Source organism: Lathyrus oleraceus, chromosome 3, assembly GCF_024323335.1.
Source record: "Lathyrus oleraceus cultivar Zhongwan6 chromosome 3, CAAS_Psat_ZW6_1.0, whole genome shotgun sequence".
Taxonomy (NCBI): domain Eukaryota; kingdom Viridiplantae; phylum Streptophyta; class Magnoliopsida; order Fabales; family Fabaceae; genus Lathyrus; species Lathyrus oleraceus.
In genome coordinates this window covers 97719743-97737741 of record NC_066581.1, presented here as the reverse complement: position 1 = coordinate 97737741, position 17999 = coordinate 97719743, and positions in this window count along the sequence as shown.

The window sequence follows — 17999 nt, the reverse complement described above, 5'->3', positions numbered from 1 at the left end:
GAAGGAGTCATCAGAGTCGAAATAGATTAACTTAGATTAGTTTTTAGTTGAATTAGTTATTTTATGATTACTTGAAGTGCACGTAATCTCATCTATAAATAGAGAGGAACTCGATTTCACTTGTAACGTCTTTTTTGTAGTTGCGGTTGTGTAGTTTCAGAAATCATAATTGTGATTCACATTGTATAAAACACTTAGAGTGTAGTTTGCACAATAATACAGTCATCTTCTTCCTCTAGAATTTCTCTTTTCTCTCACTTTCAATTATATTATTTTCTTCTTTCAATTCCTTGTGTAGTGTAGAATTAACTTCAAAATTGGAGTTTTCCAAACATGAGTAACTTGAACAAGTTGAATTAGTCATAAAAAGTTTAAAACTTTATAAATACTAAGGCTAAGTTAAGAAAAGTTGTTCATTTTTTTATAAAATTTAATAATTTAATTTATTAATTTACTATCTATATAATATAATAACTTAATTAAAAATAATAATAAACTTAGTAACTTTTTAATATATTATTATAACATAAGACTCAACAATGTATTTTATAAATAAAAACATGTTTGTTGTATTGGTTTTACTCTTATAACTTTTTAATCTTACCGGTGTGTGTTCAAGTTACTTTTTGTAAAATAACCCATTTTTGCACCTATAAGGTTGGACCGGCTTAATACAACTCATTTTCAAAAACGAAATAAATAAAAATTGTGATATATCATGTGTTTTTCCATTTATATAGAAAATTTGTTTTTTTTAAATAATTTTTAAAAATAATTGAGACGATCTTAAAGAGGTGTGGTAATTAAGAGTGAGAATATATCATATCAACTAATACGGTCCTACGATCTATTGTAATTAATAATCATTAATGATCATTTGTATATTCTAAGATGGCAAGAAAACTTGCGAATGAGTATGCTGGTTCCAAGTCTTATGTCACTTGACACCTTCACACTCCCCATCGTCGGTGTTACCATTGACTCCGACATCGTGACGGGGGGGCATGGGGCATAGAGGCACTAGTAGCGGCTAATAGGTGACACATGAACACTTAGGCGTGATGCATCAGAATATTCGGTCTACTTGCGGCATTATACGACGGTGCTCTGGTGGTTGGCTTGTGGCGGCAAGCCGCCACACATGGTTCTGGTTGTTGCTTTAGTTTGTTATTTTTTTTAATTCATAATGGGAAAGCTTTGTAAAGTGTTATAATAGGTTATAAAAGGTGAAAAGTTGCAACATTTAGTGTGAAGTGTTGCTGAAAGGGTGTGTTTTGTCATGGCTCACAGCCTTGTCAAAGAACACTACCTAGCATATAAAAAGGCAATTTCAGATTTTGAAAAATACATAACAATAACATATCCTCTTCAGAGTAAAATTCCAAATTTTCATCTTCTCTACATTCAAGTTTTTATTTGTCTTACGCAGATTCGAATATAGGCTAAATAATCTCGAGTATTCTTGTGCGTTGACTCTAAGACATTTTGAGAGTTCTTGAAATATTATTAGGAATGTAATGGATATTAAGGCTTTAGTTTCAAACATCAAAGTAATGAACCAAGACCTTGTCAAGTTGAATCATTTCAATGGAACAATTTTCACTCGCTGGAAAGACAAGATGATCTTCCTCCTGTCTGCCTTGAAGATTAATTATGTATTGGATCCTGACTTGACACCAATTCTAGAACCGCAAGAAGATGATTTTGAGGAACTCGAGAAAGAATGCAAGAAATTAAATAAGGATGAAATGTTATGTCATGGACATAGTTTGAATATATTATCTAAACATCACTATGATCTCTACACAGACAACCAATCGACAATAGAAATTTGGAAGACACTCGAATTCAAATTCCATGTTGAAGGGGAAGGTAAAAAAAATGTTTCTAATTTCTAAATACTTTGATTTTTAAATGTTGGATTCAAAGCTCACTTTTGCACAAATACACGAATTACAGGTTCTCGTAAATAAACTAAAGGTTTTAAAGATAGACATTCCTGAAGCTTTCCAAGTTGGTGCAATTATTGCAAAATTTCCATCTTCATGGAAAAGGTATAGGAAGAAATTGAAGGTTCAGGAAACACAAGAAATTGGGGGATTGAATTGGGTTTCAAATATGATAGATTTTCAAAATAAAAAATAAAAAATAATGATAAAAATGACAAGGTATTTTTTTATCCTGATTCACCATTAACTAGGTTAGTCAAGTCCACTCATCAGAGTGATTTTTCCTTCTCAGCAAGACTTAATCCAATAATCAAACTGATTACAATTTCAAAGACTACCCGTCAATGACTTCTCAAGGATTCTGACTAAACTTAGTCCCTTAAGGAATCACAACTCAAAGACTACCCGTCTATGACTTCTCAAGGATTCTGACTAAACTTAGTCCCTCAAGGAATTACAACTCAAACACTACATGTCAATGACTTCTCAAGGATTTTGACTAAACTTAGTCCACCAAGGAATTTAACAACTGTTAAATACAAGTTTTCTGTTTACAATATTGCTTCTAAAATTAGAAGAAACACAAAGTCATAAACAAACTTTACACTTAAGAATATATGAAATTGAATGCTAAGTATTTCTCTTTATTTTCCTTTCTCGATATTAATTTTCTCTCTTGAAATTCTTTCAGCATGTTTCTTCAATGAAGTTCATTTTCTTTCATCATATTTCTCAGCATTCTTTGTCCTATTTATATAGATGAAGAATATTATTCTTGGAGAATAAATTTGGAAACATCTTCAATTCAATAACTGTAAGGTTGAGCAGTAAATCTTGGATAATGGAGAGAAAATCTTTGATAGTCGTTGGTAGTACAATCCTTGGAAATATCAACATATTTTCCCTTTTGATTTTGCTGCTCAAACTATCTTCTAGAAAATTCATCCAGTTATTTTTTCTAAATCATTCGCTTCGTATAGATGTAATTTGAAGCTAGATCAGATTTCAGAGCCTTGAAGATAGACTTCAGAGTCTAGTGAAAATGAGGCTTGGATTTATCAGAGTAATTCTGGATTGTTTTCTTCATAAGCCTTGACTGGGATATCCATAGTTGACTATCAATTTAGCACTTCTTCGTGTTCTAAATTTCGTTTAGAATATGATGGTGTCCAAAGTCCAGAGTTTATCTCTATCCAGAGTCCAGAGTCTCTCTATCCAGAGTTTAGAGTATGATGATGTCCAACTTTGTTTAGCGTTTGGCTTGTCTAGAATTTGCTTTATCCATCATCAGGCTTGTTCAGAGTCTTCTCTATTCAACATCTAGCTTTATTAGAGTTTTCTCTATTAGGCATCTAGCTTGTTCAGATTATGCACACTCAATAAACTATTAGAATACAAAAATTTTCTTGATACTTTATTATCATCAAAAATCAAGGATTGTAGATGTAGAACCAAACTTGTTCCAACAGAAATTACTGCATAATTACGAGGATTATTGAAACACAACCCGGGTTTAGGATAAGCAAGAGAGTTCGAAAGACTATGAATCTAGTACCGTACAAAAGTGATTCTCGAATTATTTCCTTTTATCTTGTAGAAGGAAATGGTGAGAATTTTGTTCAAAAAATTTCTATTATTCTTCAAGTGGAAGATGATCCTAAGACTTATAAGGAAATAGTACCTTCAAGGAACTCATCCTTTAGTGAGGATCCTATAAAAGATGAAACAAATTTAATAATGTCAAACCACTCTTGGGAGCTTGTCGATGTACCTAAGGGATCAAGACCCATTGGATGCAAGTGGGTGTTCAGAAAGAAGTATCATAGTGATGATACACTAAACACCTAAAAGGCTAGATAGTATCAAAGGATTTTAGACAAAAATAAGGTGTTTATTATTTTGACACATATGCACCAGTAGTGAGGACGGCGATAATAAGAGTATTGTTTGCATTAGCTTCTTTTCATAACCTTATAGTTCATCAAGTAGATGTTAAAACAATATTCCAAAATGGAGATCTAGATGAGGAAATCTACTTAGAACAATCGGTAGGTTATATGCTTCTTGGAAATAAATAAAAGGTGTGCAAGCTTGTCAAATCCTTGTGTAGATTAAAACAAACACTGAAACAATGGCATCAAAAATTTGACTCTATCATACTTTTAAATGGATTTGATCCAAATTCTTGCAACAAATGTTTGTACACATAGGTGAGTGAGAGCATTGCGACATTCCTTTGTATCTATGTTGATGACATGTTGATCATTAGAAACAAGGTGAATGGAATTTTAGAAACAAAGAGGTTTTTGACTTCCGCATTCAAGATAAAATACCTTGGACTAGTGATCACCACTTTGGGGATCAAGGTAAATCAAAATAGTGGGGGTTATGAACTTAATCAAACACATGATATTGAGAAAATGCTTGATAAGTTCAAACAACTACATTCGAAAGAAGTAAGTGTTCATTTGATCCTAGTGTAAAGCTTTAAAAAAATTATGGAAGAATTGTGGCTCAATTGGAATATGAAAGTGAAATTGGTTTCCTAATGTATTCAATGCAATGTATCATACTTGACATGACATTTACAGTTAGTAAATGAGTAGATTTACCATTAATCTAAATGCTGAGAATTAGAAGGCCATCACAATGATTTTTGGTTATCTTTTGAAAAAGAAAAATCTTAGCACTCAATATGGTAGGTGTACATCCCGGAATTCCCAAAGGTCGAGATTTTGCAAACCGAGTATAAAGAAACAAGTAGGTCAGATAATCATCACCTTGCACAAGTCAGAACCCGATTAGGGTTCACGTAACTGCAAAGTAAGCACGTCGGAACTAGTCTCGTAATAACTCTAACAGAAGAGCAAGTCGGGCCCGACCTCGTGAACGGTGCTAAGAATCCATATGAACAGTCAATATGGAAAATTATGAAATATCTCCATGATTGCATGGGAGTTATAGAAGCCGAGGGAAATGCGTTATGTGGTAATTATAGAGGACAATAGATGTTATCCAGATTCACCTTAATAATGGATATGAAGAAGAATCCCTTAAATGCCATGATGGATAATGAAGTATAAAAATGAGACTCCCCCCATGAGGAGAGGGACAATTAATACCTCTTAATTAAATAGGAAGATTTTTACTTCACCTGGATAGCTTTAGGGAATTTTTCCAAATAGTGTTTTAAAATAGACACTAAAACAATGACATCAAAAGTTTCACTCTATCATGCTTTCAAATGGATTTGTTCCCAATTCTTACGAAATATGTTTGTACACATAGGTGAGTGAGAACATTGTGACATTCCCGTGTCTCTATATTGATGACATGTTGATTGTTAGCAATTAGTTGAGTGGAATTTTATAAACAAAGAGGTTTCGGACTTCCGCTTTCAAGATGAAATACCTTGGACTAGTTATCACCATTTTAGGGGTCAAGGTAAATCAAAATAGTGGGGATTATGAACTTAATAAAACATATTATATTGAGAAAATGCTTGATAAGTTCAAACAACTACGTTCCAAAGAAGTAAATGTTCATTTGATCCTAGTGTAAAGCTTTAAAATAATTATGGAAGAACTGTGGCTCAATTGTAATATGCAACTGCAATTGGTTTCCTAATGTATTTGATGCAATGCATCATAATTTATATAGCATTTACAATTAGTAAATGAGTATATTTACCAGTAATCTAAATTTTAAGCATTGGAAGGCCATCACAGCGATTTTTTGTTATCTTTTGAAAAAGAAAAAGCTCGGCATTCAATATGGTAGGTTTTCTAACATACTAGAAGGATATACGATGCGAGTTGTATATCGAGTGTTCGACATCCTAAATATAAAACTGGGTGGATATCTACATTGGCTAAGAGTGTAATTTCTTGGAAGAGCAAGAAACAAACATGTATCACATTTTCAACCATGGAATCAGAGTTTATGCTCTTGCTTCCGTTGGTCAAGAAGATGAATGGTTGAGGAACCTTCTATTGGAAGTTACATTGGCTAAAGACAATGTTTCAAATGTATTGATACATTGTGATAGTAAAGTCACTTTAGCTAGAGAATACAATGAAGTGTATAATGTAAATCTAGGCACACATGTCTTAGAAGTTCCTTCGTGAGAAAACTGATTAAGGTTGAAATCATTTCACACAGATATATACATTCAAGCTATAATTTAGTTGATCCATTTACTATACCACTGACTAGAGATTTAGTAAAGACTACTTTGAGAGGTATGGGCTTGAAACTCCTTGAGTAAAAGTTTCAACTATGATAGCAACCCAATCTAACATTAAGAAAATATTAACCTCAAGATTAATGGCTAAAACCTCGTTGATTTGGATGGTTGTGCATCATTATGTAATAATGTTGGCTATTGCAATTGGATGGTTGAGTTTTTCAAACTCTTAACGAAGTTCAATGTTGAGAATATGTATATCAAGTATAGTAGATACAATATAAACTTCATGTACGTGAATTTAGAGGTGGTTTCTTTTCAAAGTGAGATTTGGAGTTTCTCTCACAATAAGTTCACAAAACATGAAAATCACATGGTCGTAAATAATATTATGCGAGAGATGCAGGTGAATAACTATTAAAGAGTGTGTGTAAGGTAATGTCAGTTTAATCACAAGGAATAACATGTTCAAAATCTTGCTACCTAAAATTCCTATTAGACTTTGTGTTGTATTTGCTATGGTTTAATTCAAATCTAAAAATACTTAAATGTATTATCATTCTTTGTTACATTTTCTGTAATTGATTTTGTCATTATTATAACAAATGATGAATTGTTGTAATTAATAATCATTAATGACCATTTGTGTGTTCCAAAATGACAAAAAAACTTATAGGTGAGTAAATGAACATTTAATGCATCAGAAATAATCTCACATAGAAAGTTTAACTCACTTTAATGTTCCTTATATAGAGTTGCATTTATTAACTCAACAAATGAGTTAAAGAGGATAAAATGTCACATGGACAAGTGTGGTGGTCCCAAGTCTTATGTCACTTGTCACCTTCACACCCCATTTCGCCGGTGTCGGCACCGACGACAATGACTCCAACTCAGAGATTAGAGCGTGGACGTAGAGGCGCTAGTGGTGATTTGTAAACGCATCGGAACAATCATACTACTCGTGGAATTATACAATGGTGCTCAAGTGGTCGGCCTTCAACCAGCTCGTGGCGGAAAGCCTCCATACATGGTTGTGGTCGTTGCTCCAGTTTTTAATAGTCGTTTCTTTAGTTTGTTATTTTTTTAATTCAAAAATGAAAGTACTTTGTGAAATATTGTAATAGTTGGGAAAAGGTGAAAAGTTGCAACACTTAGAGTGAAATGTTGCTAAAATGGTATGGTTCATCAAGGTCACAACCTTGTGAAATAACATTATTTAGCCTATAAAAAGGCCATTTCAGATTCTGGAAAATATATAACATTAACATATACTCTCCAGAATAAAAATTTAAATTTCCAACTCCCTTCTATTCCAATTTTCATCTTTCTTTTGCAAACTCGAATGTAGGTTGAATTATCCTGAATATTCCTAAGCATAGACTCTTAAACATTTTAAGACTGCTTGAAATAAGATTAGAAAATTAATTACATTTACGATTCAAGTCTAAATCCATTCAACTTACAATATTTATCTAACACGGTCTAGACTACACAGACTAACTAGGTTATCCAAGACTTTTTTTAAAATAGAAAAGACCAGGACATTTTTAAAAAGCTATTTAGTTTTTAAAAAGAGGCTAGATCATAGGCATTAAAAAGCCTTTAAAGTTTATCATTCCGAAAATGCATTTTTGGTCTCATTTATTTGAGTGTTTTAAACAATTGGTCATATGTTACAAAACCAGCGATTTTAATCTTATTATTTTTTAAATTTTATTACCAATGAAAGCAACTATTTAATCTTATTATTTTTTTAATTTGTTAATTTATTTATATATTAATTAAATTATTTATTTATATATACTCAAATGAAATAAACTTTTAATTAACTAATAATATTTTTTTAGTACGTCAGGTTTAATTTGATAAAAAATTTAGTACGTCAGGTTTAAGTTTGATAAAGCCATAACATATCTATATAAGTGTTTTCTTTATTGAATTGATAGAATGAAAAAAAGAAAAGCAATGCTAAGAACACTGTTTTTTAATAGAGAATTCTCTACCCAAGCTTTTTTTTATTGAATATTTATGTGTGTTCTTCACAATATTTTTTTAAATAAAAGAGTGAATGTTATAAAGTAAATTTTTTTAACACTCTTCATGAGAGAAAGTGCAAGAGTACTTAAAACATGTATACTTTTCATTTTTATATTTTTTTAACACTCGTCATGAGAGAAAGTGCAAGAATTTTTTTTTCATTTTACTGTCATTACTCATTATATCAAATAGCTAAACATTCATATCGATTTTTCTTTTAATCCTTCCTTTCACAAGTTAAGCTAAAAGCATCTTCTTCTTTTGTATAAAATCAAAATACTGAAACTATGCAAAGACTTATGAGTGATGATGTTCTGGTCTCACTTTAATTGAAAGTTGGATCTATTAATTTCAGCCTTGAATGCTTTGCGTCCATAAAAACCAATCTCCATCTTACTTCAATGCTGGCAGAAAATGATGATATTTCTAATCCCTCATTCAATTGCCCTTTTACTCCAACAGTAGATCCCAATGAAGTGAAATTTTAAAGCTTCTGTTTGTTTGTGCTGTCAATTCAGAAGTTAATGATTTAATATGTATTAACACAATTTCTTTTTGAGTGTTTGCAATGAAGAATATACTTTCTTCTTTAATTGTGTGTAATTTAACCATTTCAAAAGATTATTAAGTAAGTAAGGATGTGGAAATTTGAGCTATTAATTTAATAAATGCATATAAATATAAATATAGTAAAGAAAAATGTGTAAGATAATTTGATTGATTTATAAAATGACTTAAAAAAATTTATCATGACCAAGATAAAGATCATTAACAAAACAAATGGAGCCAAACACTCGAAGAGAGACATAGTATAAGGATTCCTTTGGAAACATGAGAGAATATGATATCTCACTATCCAATATTGAGGATGGAATAAAAAAAATTGATAGACAATGAATATTGTGTAAACCCAAAATTTTAAAAATGCATTAACATTGACGATGGTTCCACTCAGCCTTTTTGTAAGGGTGTGTGGAGAACTAGATTGAAGAAGCTAAAAAAGAAGTTCAATGATGTGTAAAAGTATGCTTTGGCATTGTCACTTTGAAAATTTTGAATAATTTTCTCAAATGGAGTTTTTATCTTTGAACTGAAAGTAACATTTTTCATTTGCATGTCATGTTTATATTTTACATCTTTCGCATTCTTATTCATGCGCCTAAATCTTTGGATCATTAGAAAGTATCATAACACTTTGGATGGAGTTGTATATTTCTTCTTATATTCAAAGACACTATTAAATACACACATTTAATGTTGTATATTTATTTAAAAATAAAATGAAATCATTAAGATAAACATGTATTTTCTCATAACACATGTTAATAACATTTTCTTAGTTGTGTACGCTAGACTAATGAGCATATTTTATTCTAGAAACATATATTTTAATAGAGTTAATAAGTAACTGAAAAATCATTCATTATTTGTTTAAATTTTATATCTGATGACAGTCCTTCATTGCATATATTTAGTCAAAGAATCAAAGCAAAACAAGTGAAAGTTGAGCTAAAATGAAGAAGAATGATCAAAGAATGAGTAAAAAAATAGGTAAATATGAAAATTGTGGACTTAGTGAAAATTTGAGTGAAAAAGAGAGCAAAATCGTGCAGCCATTGGAATAATCATGTGCAGCATCGCGCGTGCGATAGTGACATAAAGGTTGCATCGCGCACACGATGCAAGGTATCACGCGCGTGATCGACTTTTTTTCCTGAGCTTTTCTAATATGTTCTGGTCCATTCTGACGTCTTTAAAATGAGATTTTATGCACTTTCACATGGGTTATAAAATTGGGAGATCAAGGCACAATTTTGGGAGCATAAGTGGTGATTTTTAGAGCATTAAAAACCATTGGAGGTCGTTACTTCAAGGGATTTCATATGTTATTTTCATCTATCAATTGTGGTATTGTTAATTGCATTATGAGTAGTTAAGCTCCTCTAGGTTAGGTTGTGTTATGATGAACATATTTCTATATTGTTGAATTCTATGTTAATTTGACTATTGTATGAACCTTTTGATCTATAATGTCATTCAATTTCTTATTGTTCTTAATGATTTTTATGTGAGATACTATTTTAATATGATATTAGGCACATAGGGAATACTGACCATTAGTCTATGTGTTAGACCTAGGGAAATTGTTGTACTTACACTCGTTGAATATGAATAAGAGACACCGAGTAGTGGCATAGAGAATTAACGTTCTATACATTGCCTAACTTTGCTTACGCTGGCGGACTATGGATAGAAAGCTCTGAGTAGTGGTTAGTGAGTTATTTCGCAAGGGATTGACTATAACGGTTTTGTTAATTCGTCATGGAGTTATAGTGATGAGACCATTCATACAAGGCATCAAACATCAACAATTGAGGAATAAGGGATTCTATAACACAACCTGACCGCTTTTGTGATATTGTTTATTCGTATATTTACTTTTCGCACTAAAATTAGAAAACCCCTTTTTTACGAGTTTTCTATACATTGCAAATATTTTGTATTGCTTGAAGGCAGTCCCTGTGGATTCGATCTTTTTATTACTTCGTTATTATCGGTACACTTTCCGAGAAGTCATCAAATTTTGGGCGCCGTTGCTGGGGACTGTTGATTTTTCAACAAGGCGGCGTTTGTGCAATTTTTTATATTTTTAGTCTTTTTAATTTTTGTTTTATTCTATTGTTTATCATAATGCTAATGAGGTATTTTATGTTTGTGTATGTGCAGTTCAGGATCAACATTAATACCATTGGGTCCAGAAGTTGAAAGAACTGCACGTGCTCTTAGAAAAGTAGATAAAGAAGCAACTCTAGACGGAGGAATACCAGAAGAAGAGAAACTATCAAATTCTTCTGACTCTGAAGAAGAAGTCATAATGGTAGCTGCATAATCCCTAACTATGGGGGATTGCTGTAAACGAACCGATGAATGACAAGTTTCAAGAGGATTGGTACCGGCAGACCCTACTAACTTTGACATTAAAAATTATGTACTTCCAGGTTTAGGAGAAAATCCATTCGACGGGAACATGATTAGAGACCCATGGGCGCATCTTGCTGATCGCTCGACTGGGTGAGTCGAGAATGGGATACAAACTGCAAGTGCACAGTTCTATCGCGTAGTTTTAAAAGATATCGATCCCACAGGGACTTATGAATCGATATACCGTTATCTAAGGTTACTACGTAAATCTAAGGTGAAAATGTTTGATTGTTTGGGGAAAAACTAAGAGCTAAACTAATATCTAGATTAAATATTAATAAAACGGATATCGGTATGTAGTTCGTCAAAACTAGGGAATCAAGTCTTTGTCGGTTTCTTGGTTTTAAAATGAATCGTTTCGGTTAACTTCATTGGTTAAAGGTTCTATCTCAAACTCTCGCTCTGTTGAATAAACCATGATTTTATATTAATGTTGCTGTCACTTATAATTAAGTCAAAAACCATATTTTGAAAACAATAAAGTTGCAGAAACTCTTTTTAAGAAAATACTGACCGTTTTAAACACCCTTATCTCAAACTCTCGCTCTGTTGATTTTAACTTCTTTATGTCTTTTACTTTTGTAAAAAATCTTGTTATTAAACCTGTAAGTTGAAACCGTAAAAAGATTGATTTTGATTTTAAGTTTAAATAGACCGACTCAGTCTTGATCCCTTATTCTGCTTACTTTACATACCGATACCTAGGCAAATTAGCCAGACATGCTAAATAAATAAGAATTTATATCATGCATAAACAGACTCATTCCAGGCAGGCAATATGAATAAACAATAGAATAAAACATAAAAAATTAAATAACAATTAAAGAACCTGAATGCGTAATACAATGGTCTTGAACACTCCACCACAAGCCGGTAGGATTTGTTCTTGGATTCTTCAATTAGACAGTAAATTAAATCAAGGAAATAAAACTGGAATATAACGTAAGGTTAAATCCGGTATAAAGTTGCACAATAGTTTCCGGTGTAGAAACTATTATGCGAAAAATATCTAAAAGCTAAAACTGGAAAGGTAAATTTGCAAGGGAAAAAGAATGTAAAGCTTGCAAAAGAAATAAATAAAATAAACAATGCTAAGTTGCTGGAAAGGAAGAAAAATAAGCAAAGGCGTGAAAAGAAAATTTGGCAGAGCTTCGGCAAACTGAGCGTGCAAAAACTGAGCGTTTTTTTAGGTTTGTGAGATGGCTATTTATAATAGCCTTGGTAACTGCATTCCGTTTCCCACGAGTCTTCAGCATGGCTAAATACACGGCGTGGGCATAGGACACGAACTCTCTCAACGTTCTTCTTCAATTCTTCTGAGAGCGTGACTTGCGCCAAAAAGCTAGTGGAATGGTGTGACGCTCGTCACACCATGTGTGACGCTCGTCACAGGGATGCTTCTAGTGTGACGCTCGTCACAACCCTTGTGACGCCCGTCACAGGCACAACGTGCGCTTTCTTTTGGGCTGGGCTTGGTCTTTGATATTTGTTTCCTTTTTACTCCTTTCTACACCTCCTTTTCTTCCCTTTTTCACTTTTGCTTCAAAATGGGTACCTGATGTAAATAGAAAAGAAATACTGCATAATATCTGATAAAATGGGATAAATTAAAGTAAATGATAATATAATCTAATTGAATTAAGTCTTCAAATGTGATATAATTTCATGTTATCAAACTCCCCCATACTTAAATCTTTGCTTGTCCTCAAGCAAAATTCAGTATAGAACTTGTTAAAAGTTTTAGCCAGATGAAATTTCAAAGCACACATCAATTCGTACTAGGTTGCAAATGGATTTTTGTTTAGGAGGACTCGAGTTTAATCTTGACATCAACAACTACCGTTACAACTTAGATAACCCTACTTTATGCCAATCAGTTCAAGTACCCTATGATAGCTATCCTGGTTCCTTTAGTCTTATTTTACCCGTTTTCATTCTAGCGAAATCACATTAAGCCCTTTATCCTTTCGCGCACATAGTGGAGTAACCGGTTAGTGATTATGATCCGCTTTTAGCTAGAAGTTCTGGTACATAAGTCGGATAACTTCATTATTCAGCCCATTGCAAATTGCGGGGGATCGAACCGTAGTCCGCCCTACCGAGTTCAGTACCAGATTCCTACTGAACCAACTCATAATGGGTCTTTCGTATTGTGCTTTTGCATGATCTGCAACCTTTAGATTAAATGATCTGGTAAGGATCACCTAATTTACTTAGTGCATTTCTTGATATATTTATATATCTTAGGTTACTTTGGGGATCATTCACTTATATTCATCGGCCCTCCACGTAGTTTGCTATTAAGATGGTGCTGACTTCTGTATAAACTACTTGGGGTTGCCATAGAACTAAAAGTTCAAGGAATCGGTATAATAGGTACTTATCCTGCTTTAACATATTGAGGTTCTCAGAGCGTTGTTATGGTAATGATTTTGTTTTGATTTCACTCAAATTTTTTTTAGGTAAGCAACCTTTATACTTATTGGGTGTGTTAAAAAAAATTTTTGTTATGGCTCAAGAAAATTGAGGGGAATAAATAATAAGAATTTTTCACATTCGGACTTGACTTAAAATAAATATATATTATAATAATTTTTTTTTTTTTTTTTCATAATAAGAAAGGGAAATAACAATGAAAAGGGAAAATAACATACTTGAAAAAAGGTAATAGGAAGAATATTGTTTCCCCCCCATACTTAAACTAAACATTGTCCTCAATGTTTTAAGGGAAAGAAATACAAAATGGAAATGCAAAGAAAATAACAACTAAGGCTGCCTTCCGCCTCTGGTTCTTGGACCTGGTGATCTTTGACGTATGTCTAAGTTGTCGAACCTGCTGAACAATTCAGTAAACTGCTGGTCGGTTATGGCATTCCGAGCGTCCTGTTGCTGTTGCATTTGACGCATCATCTGCATCATCTCTGCATTCTGTGCCTGCATGCCATCAATAGCATCCATAATGTCGTCGTTGGTCGCAGGCCTTCTTCGTCGACGACGTTGGGAGGATGGGCCGGCTGCATTACGGGAAGGGTTGAGCGGGACTGATTGTTGTGTTGGCGGATGGTCACCTTGTTCCATTTCTTCAAACTCATCAGTTTGTTGGTTTGTTTGTGAAGGCTCGGTGGTTTCAGGAGCGCTAAGATCGTAGAGGTGGCGGTCGGGGTTTGTGACATCAGTTAGGGTGGTATTGGGTAGCACAACACTCGGGACTGCTTGGTTGTTCACCATAAGATAATAGCCTCCGCCTACTCTGTTTTTAATCAGGCGGCTAGAACGGCAATAGCTGATATCCATAGACAGGGGAGGTAGGGATTCTAAAGTTTGGAGTCTATCCCCTAGGTTCAGGCCAAGTGCTATGGAGGTTATTAATCCACCAATTATAAAGGGTTGCCGGCCTCTAGCACATAAGGTGCGGATATGATGAAAGAGAAAAGAGGCGGCGTTTACCTGGGCTTGCGGTTCGAAGACGCACTGGAGGAAAAATAACTCCTTTGAGTTGACCTTGCTGTTGTTTGGTCTACCAAAAACTGTGTTTTGCAAGATACGGAGAAAATAACGGATGGTGGGGTTATGGATGTGGGAGAGAAGGAGTTCTTCCCAGTTGTAGGTCTCTATACCGGAAATTTTCTTAAAAAGGTCAAAAACGCCAACTGTGTTCCAGTTTAGGTCGGGAGGGATTCTGGGGAAGGTAAAAATTAAAGTGTAACGTTCGTCTCCAACGGCTCCCTAACGTTCACATGTCTGAGGGGCGTTACGCTCGTCACAAGGCTGTGACGTTCGTAACAGGCGTTTTGCGTGCCGTTCGTCATGGAGTGTGTGACGCTCGTCACACAGTCCTTTTTGGCAAGGCTTCAGTAGCGCTTGACAGAATTACTTTGGTAGCGTATTTTAATGTTTCATTTTGCTTATGATCATTTTTAGTCTGCAGTTTTAATGTATTGTGCATGCTTACTTGCTTTGTATAATAATAATAGGTAACAACAGTAGAGCATAATAGCCATTGCATAATAAAATTAACTAAACAGCTTCAATAAAAATGATCATAATGTATTACAGGGAAGGAAAATAATGAAATGAAATAGAAATAAACATGAATTCAAACAACATTAATGAAAAATCTAGCCTAAAACTAAATAACTTAGAAAGAAAAATAACTAAATTCCATCTATCTTCGGATCTCTGGCCGGAGGAGCAAAAGAGTTAACATGATGCCGTAACATACGTAACTGACTTGCCGTGCTGCTCATGTATTCTAGAATTTCAAGTCTCAAGCTGTGGAAATCTTCCCTGAGGGCGTCTTGTTCTGACATCAAGGCTTCAATGACGGTTTTAATATCTGTTCCTGGCATATGATGTCGGAGATCAGGCATGGCTGATTCTTCGGTCAGGGCAGGCTGAGGGGGAGGATCAATATCATAGTAGCCGGAAGGTGTCTGAGGGTCAGATTTAGCAAGAGAGGTATGGTCAACATGGTGCTCATAGTCATCACAAATCTCATAATCCTGGATGGATTCAGTGGATCCAGCAGGAGTTGGGGTTTCATTCAGGTTATAGAGCCAGTTCCTTTGATTGTGAACACTAGTTCTAGGATCGGGCATGGTGAATAGGCAGAGAACCTGGTTATCAATAATAAGCTCGAACTCATCAGACCCTATGTTTGCTATAAACATAGTGTTGAAGAGGAAAGGTATACTCATAGTAGTAATGCCACAAAAAGGGCTAAGGTCAAGCATAGGCTGACGTAATCCGATAGCATTACCTATCATAGTGATCAAACCGCCTATTCTAATGGGTGCTCGCTCATCCTGGATAAGGTGGTCCAAATTAGCTAACATAAAAGTAGCACCGTTTACTGGACGGTTCTGGGAAGCACAAAATATGATGAAGAGTTCATCACGTGAAACTGAAGTACTATTTGGCTTCTTCCCAAATAAAGTGTGGGTCAGGATCTTATGGAAATAGCGAAAAGCCGGGTTATGTATGTTTCCAGAGAGAAACTCATGTTCCTCGGGCTCATCATTTCCAATCAGCTTACCCCAAAAGTGTTCAAGCTCTCTATATTCAAAAAGTTCTTCCTGGCTTACAGTGAATGTATCAAAGGAGGTAGGAAAACCCAAAAGGTCGGTGAAGTCTCTAATATTAAATTGGTACTCCATATTGAACATTCTGAACTGGATAAAACCTCTGCTAATTCCTTTTCCATGGCTAGGTAGATAGATTAATGAACTAAGGAATTCTAGTGTGAGTCTCCGGTAGGTGGTGAAATGTCTCAGGATAGGGGGGGTCTCCCATCCTATCTGATTCAGCAAAAACAGGACACTCTGTCTCAGTCCAAGGGCAGTCATAGCCCAATCATCAGCATATAAACTAGGTAGCATCTCTCTAGCGGCTAGTTCTTCAAACTTTCGTTTCTGAGCCATTCCTCTGAACTTGATACCCATACGATCAGAATGTCCCATCTGGTTAGTGTTAGCTAGAGAAAAGAAACATGAGTTTAAGTCAGGATTTGGCCAAATGCCGAAAGAAGAAAAGAATTATTATTATTATATATATATATATTTTTTTTTTTTAATTTTTTTCTTTTTGAATAAATCAATAATGAATACTAAATAGAAATTAAAAGAAATAATTAAGAGAAAAATAGGGAATTGATAATAATAATAGAATAATAAAATAACAAATTAATTTGTGGGTTGTCTCCCACTAAGCGCTTTGTTTAAATGTCGCAAGCTCGACAAAAAAACTGTTAAATATAGTCTATGAGTCCTGGGGGCGTTTCGTCTAAGTGTAGAATCTGCGAATCCTCGTTGGTTTCCGCATAGTGATAATGTTTCAGACGTTGCCCGTTTACGGTGAACGGTTCTGTAGATTGTCCTTTTATTTCTACCGCTCCACTGGGAAAGATTTTAGTGATATGAAAAGGTCCTGACCATCTGGATCGTAGTTTTCCCGGGAATAACTTTAGTCTAGAGTTAAATAAAAGTACTGCATCGCCTTGCTTGAAGATTTTCCTTGATATACGCTTGTCATGCCATTGTTTTGTTCTTTCTTTATAGATTTTGGCATTTTCATAGGCGTCTCTTCTGAGTTCCTCTAATTCGTTTATGTCAAGGATTCTCTTTTCACCGGCGGCTTTATAATTCAAATTTAAATTTCTAATAGCCCAATAGGCTTTATGTTCTAATTCTACCGGGAGGTGACAGGATTTTCCATAAATGAGCTTAAATGGGGTCGTCCCTATGGGAGTTTTATAAGCAGTTCGGTATGCCCATAAAGCTTCTGGTAATTTCAATGACCAATCTTTCCTTGAAGTGGCGACCGTTTTTTCTAGTATTTGCTTGATTTCTCTGTTAGATACTTCCACTTGTCCACTGGTTTGAGGGTGGTAAGGTGTTGCTATCCTATGTCTCACTCCATATTTAAGTAGTAGTTTTTCGAGTACCTTGGATATAAAGTGTGATCCACCATCACTGACTACTATTCTTGGGATGCCAAATCTCGGAAATATTATATTTTTAAAGAGTCTAGTTACTACTCGGGTGTCATTTGTTGGAGAAGCTATAGCTTCGATCCATTTTGATACGTAGTCAACTGCCACGAGTATGTATTTGTTACCGAAAGAGGATGGGAAAGGTCCCATGAAGTCTATCCCCCACACGTCAAAAATCTCTACTTCCAAAATATCTTTTTGTGGCATCTCGTCACGTCTAGATATGTTTCCCGTGCGTTGACATCTGTCACACTCCTTAATAGCCGCATGTACGTCCTTCCATATAGTTGGCCAATAAAAGCCAGCTTGTAGGATTTTAGAGCAGGTCTTGGATGTACTTGTGTGTCCGCCA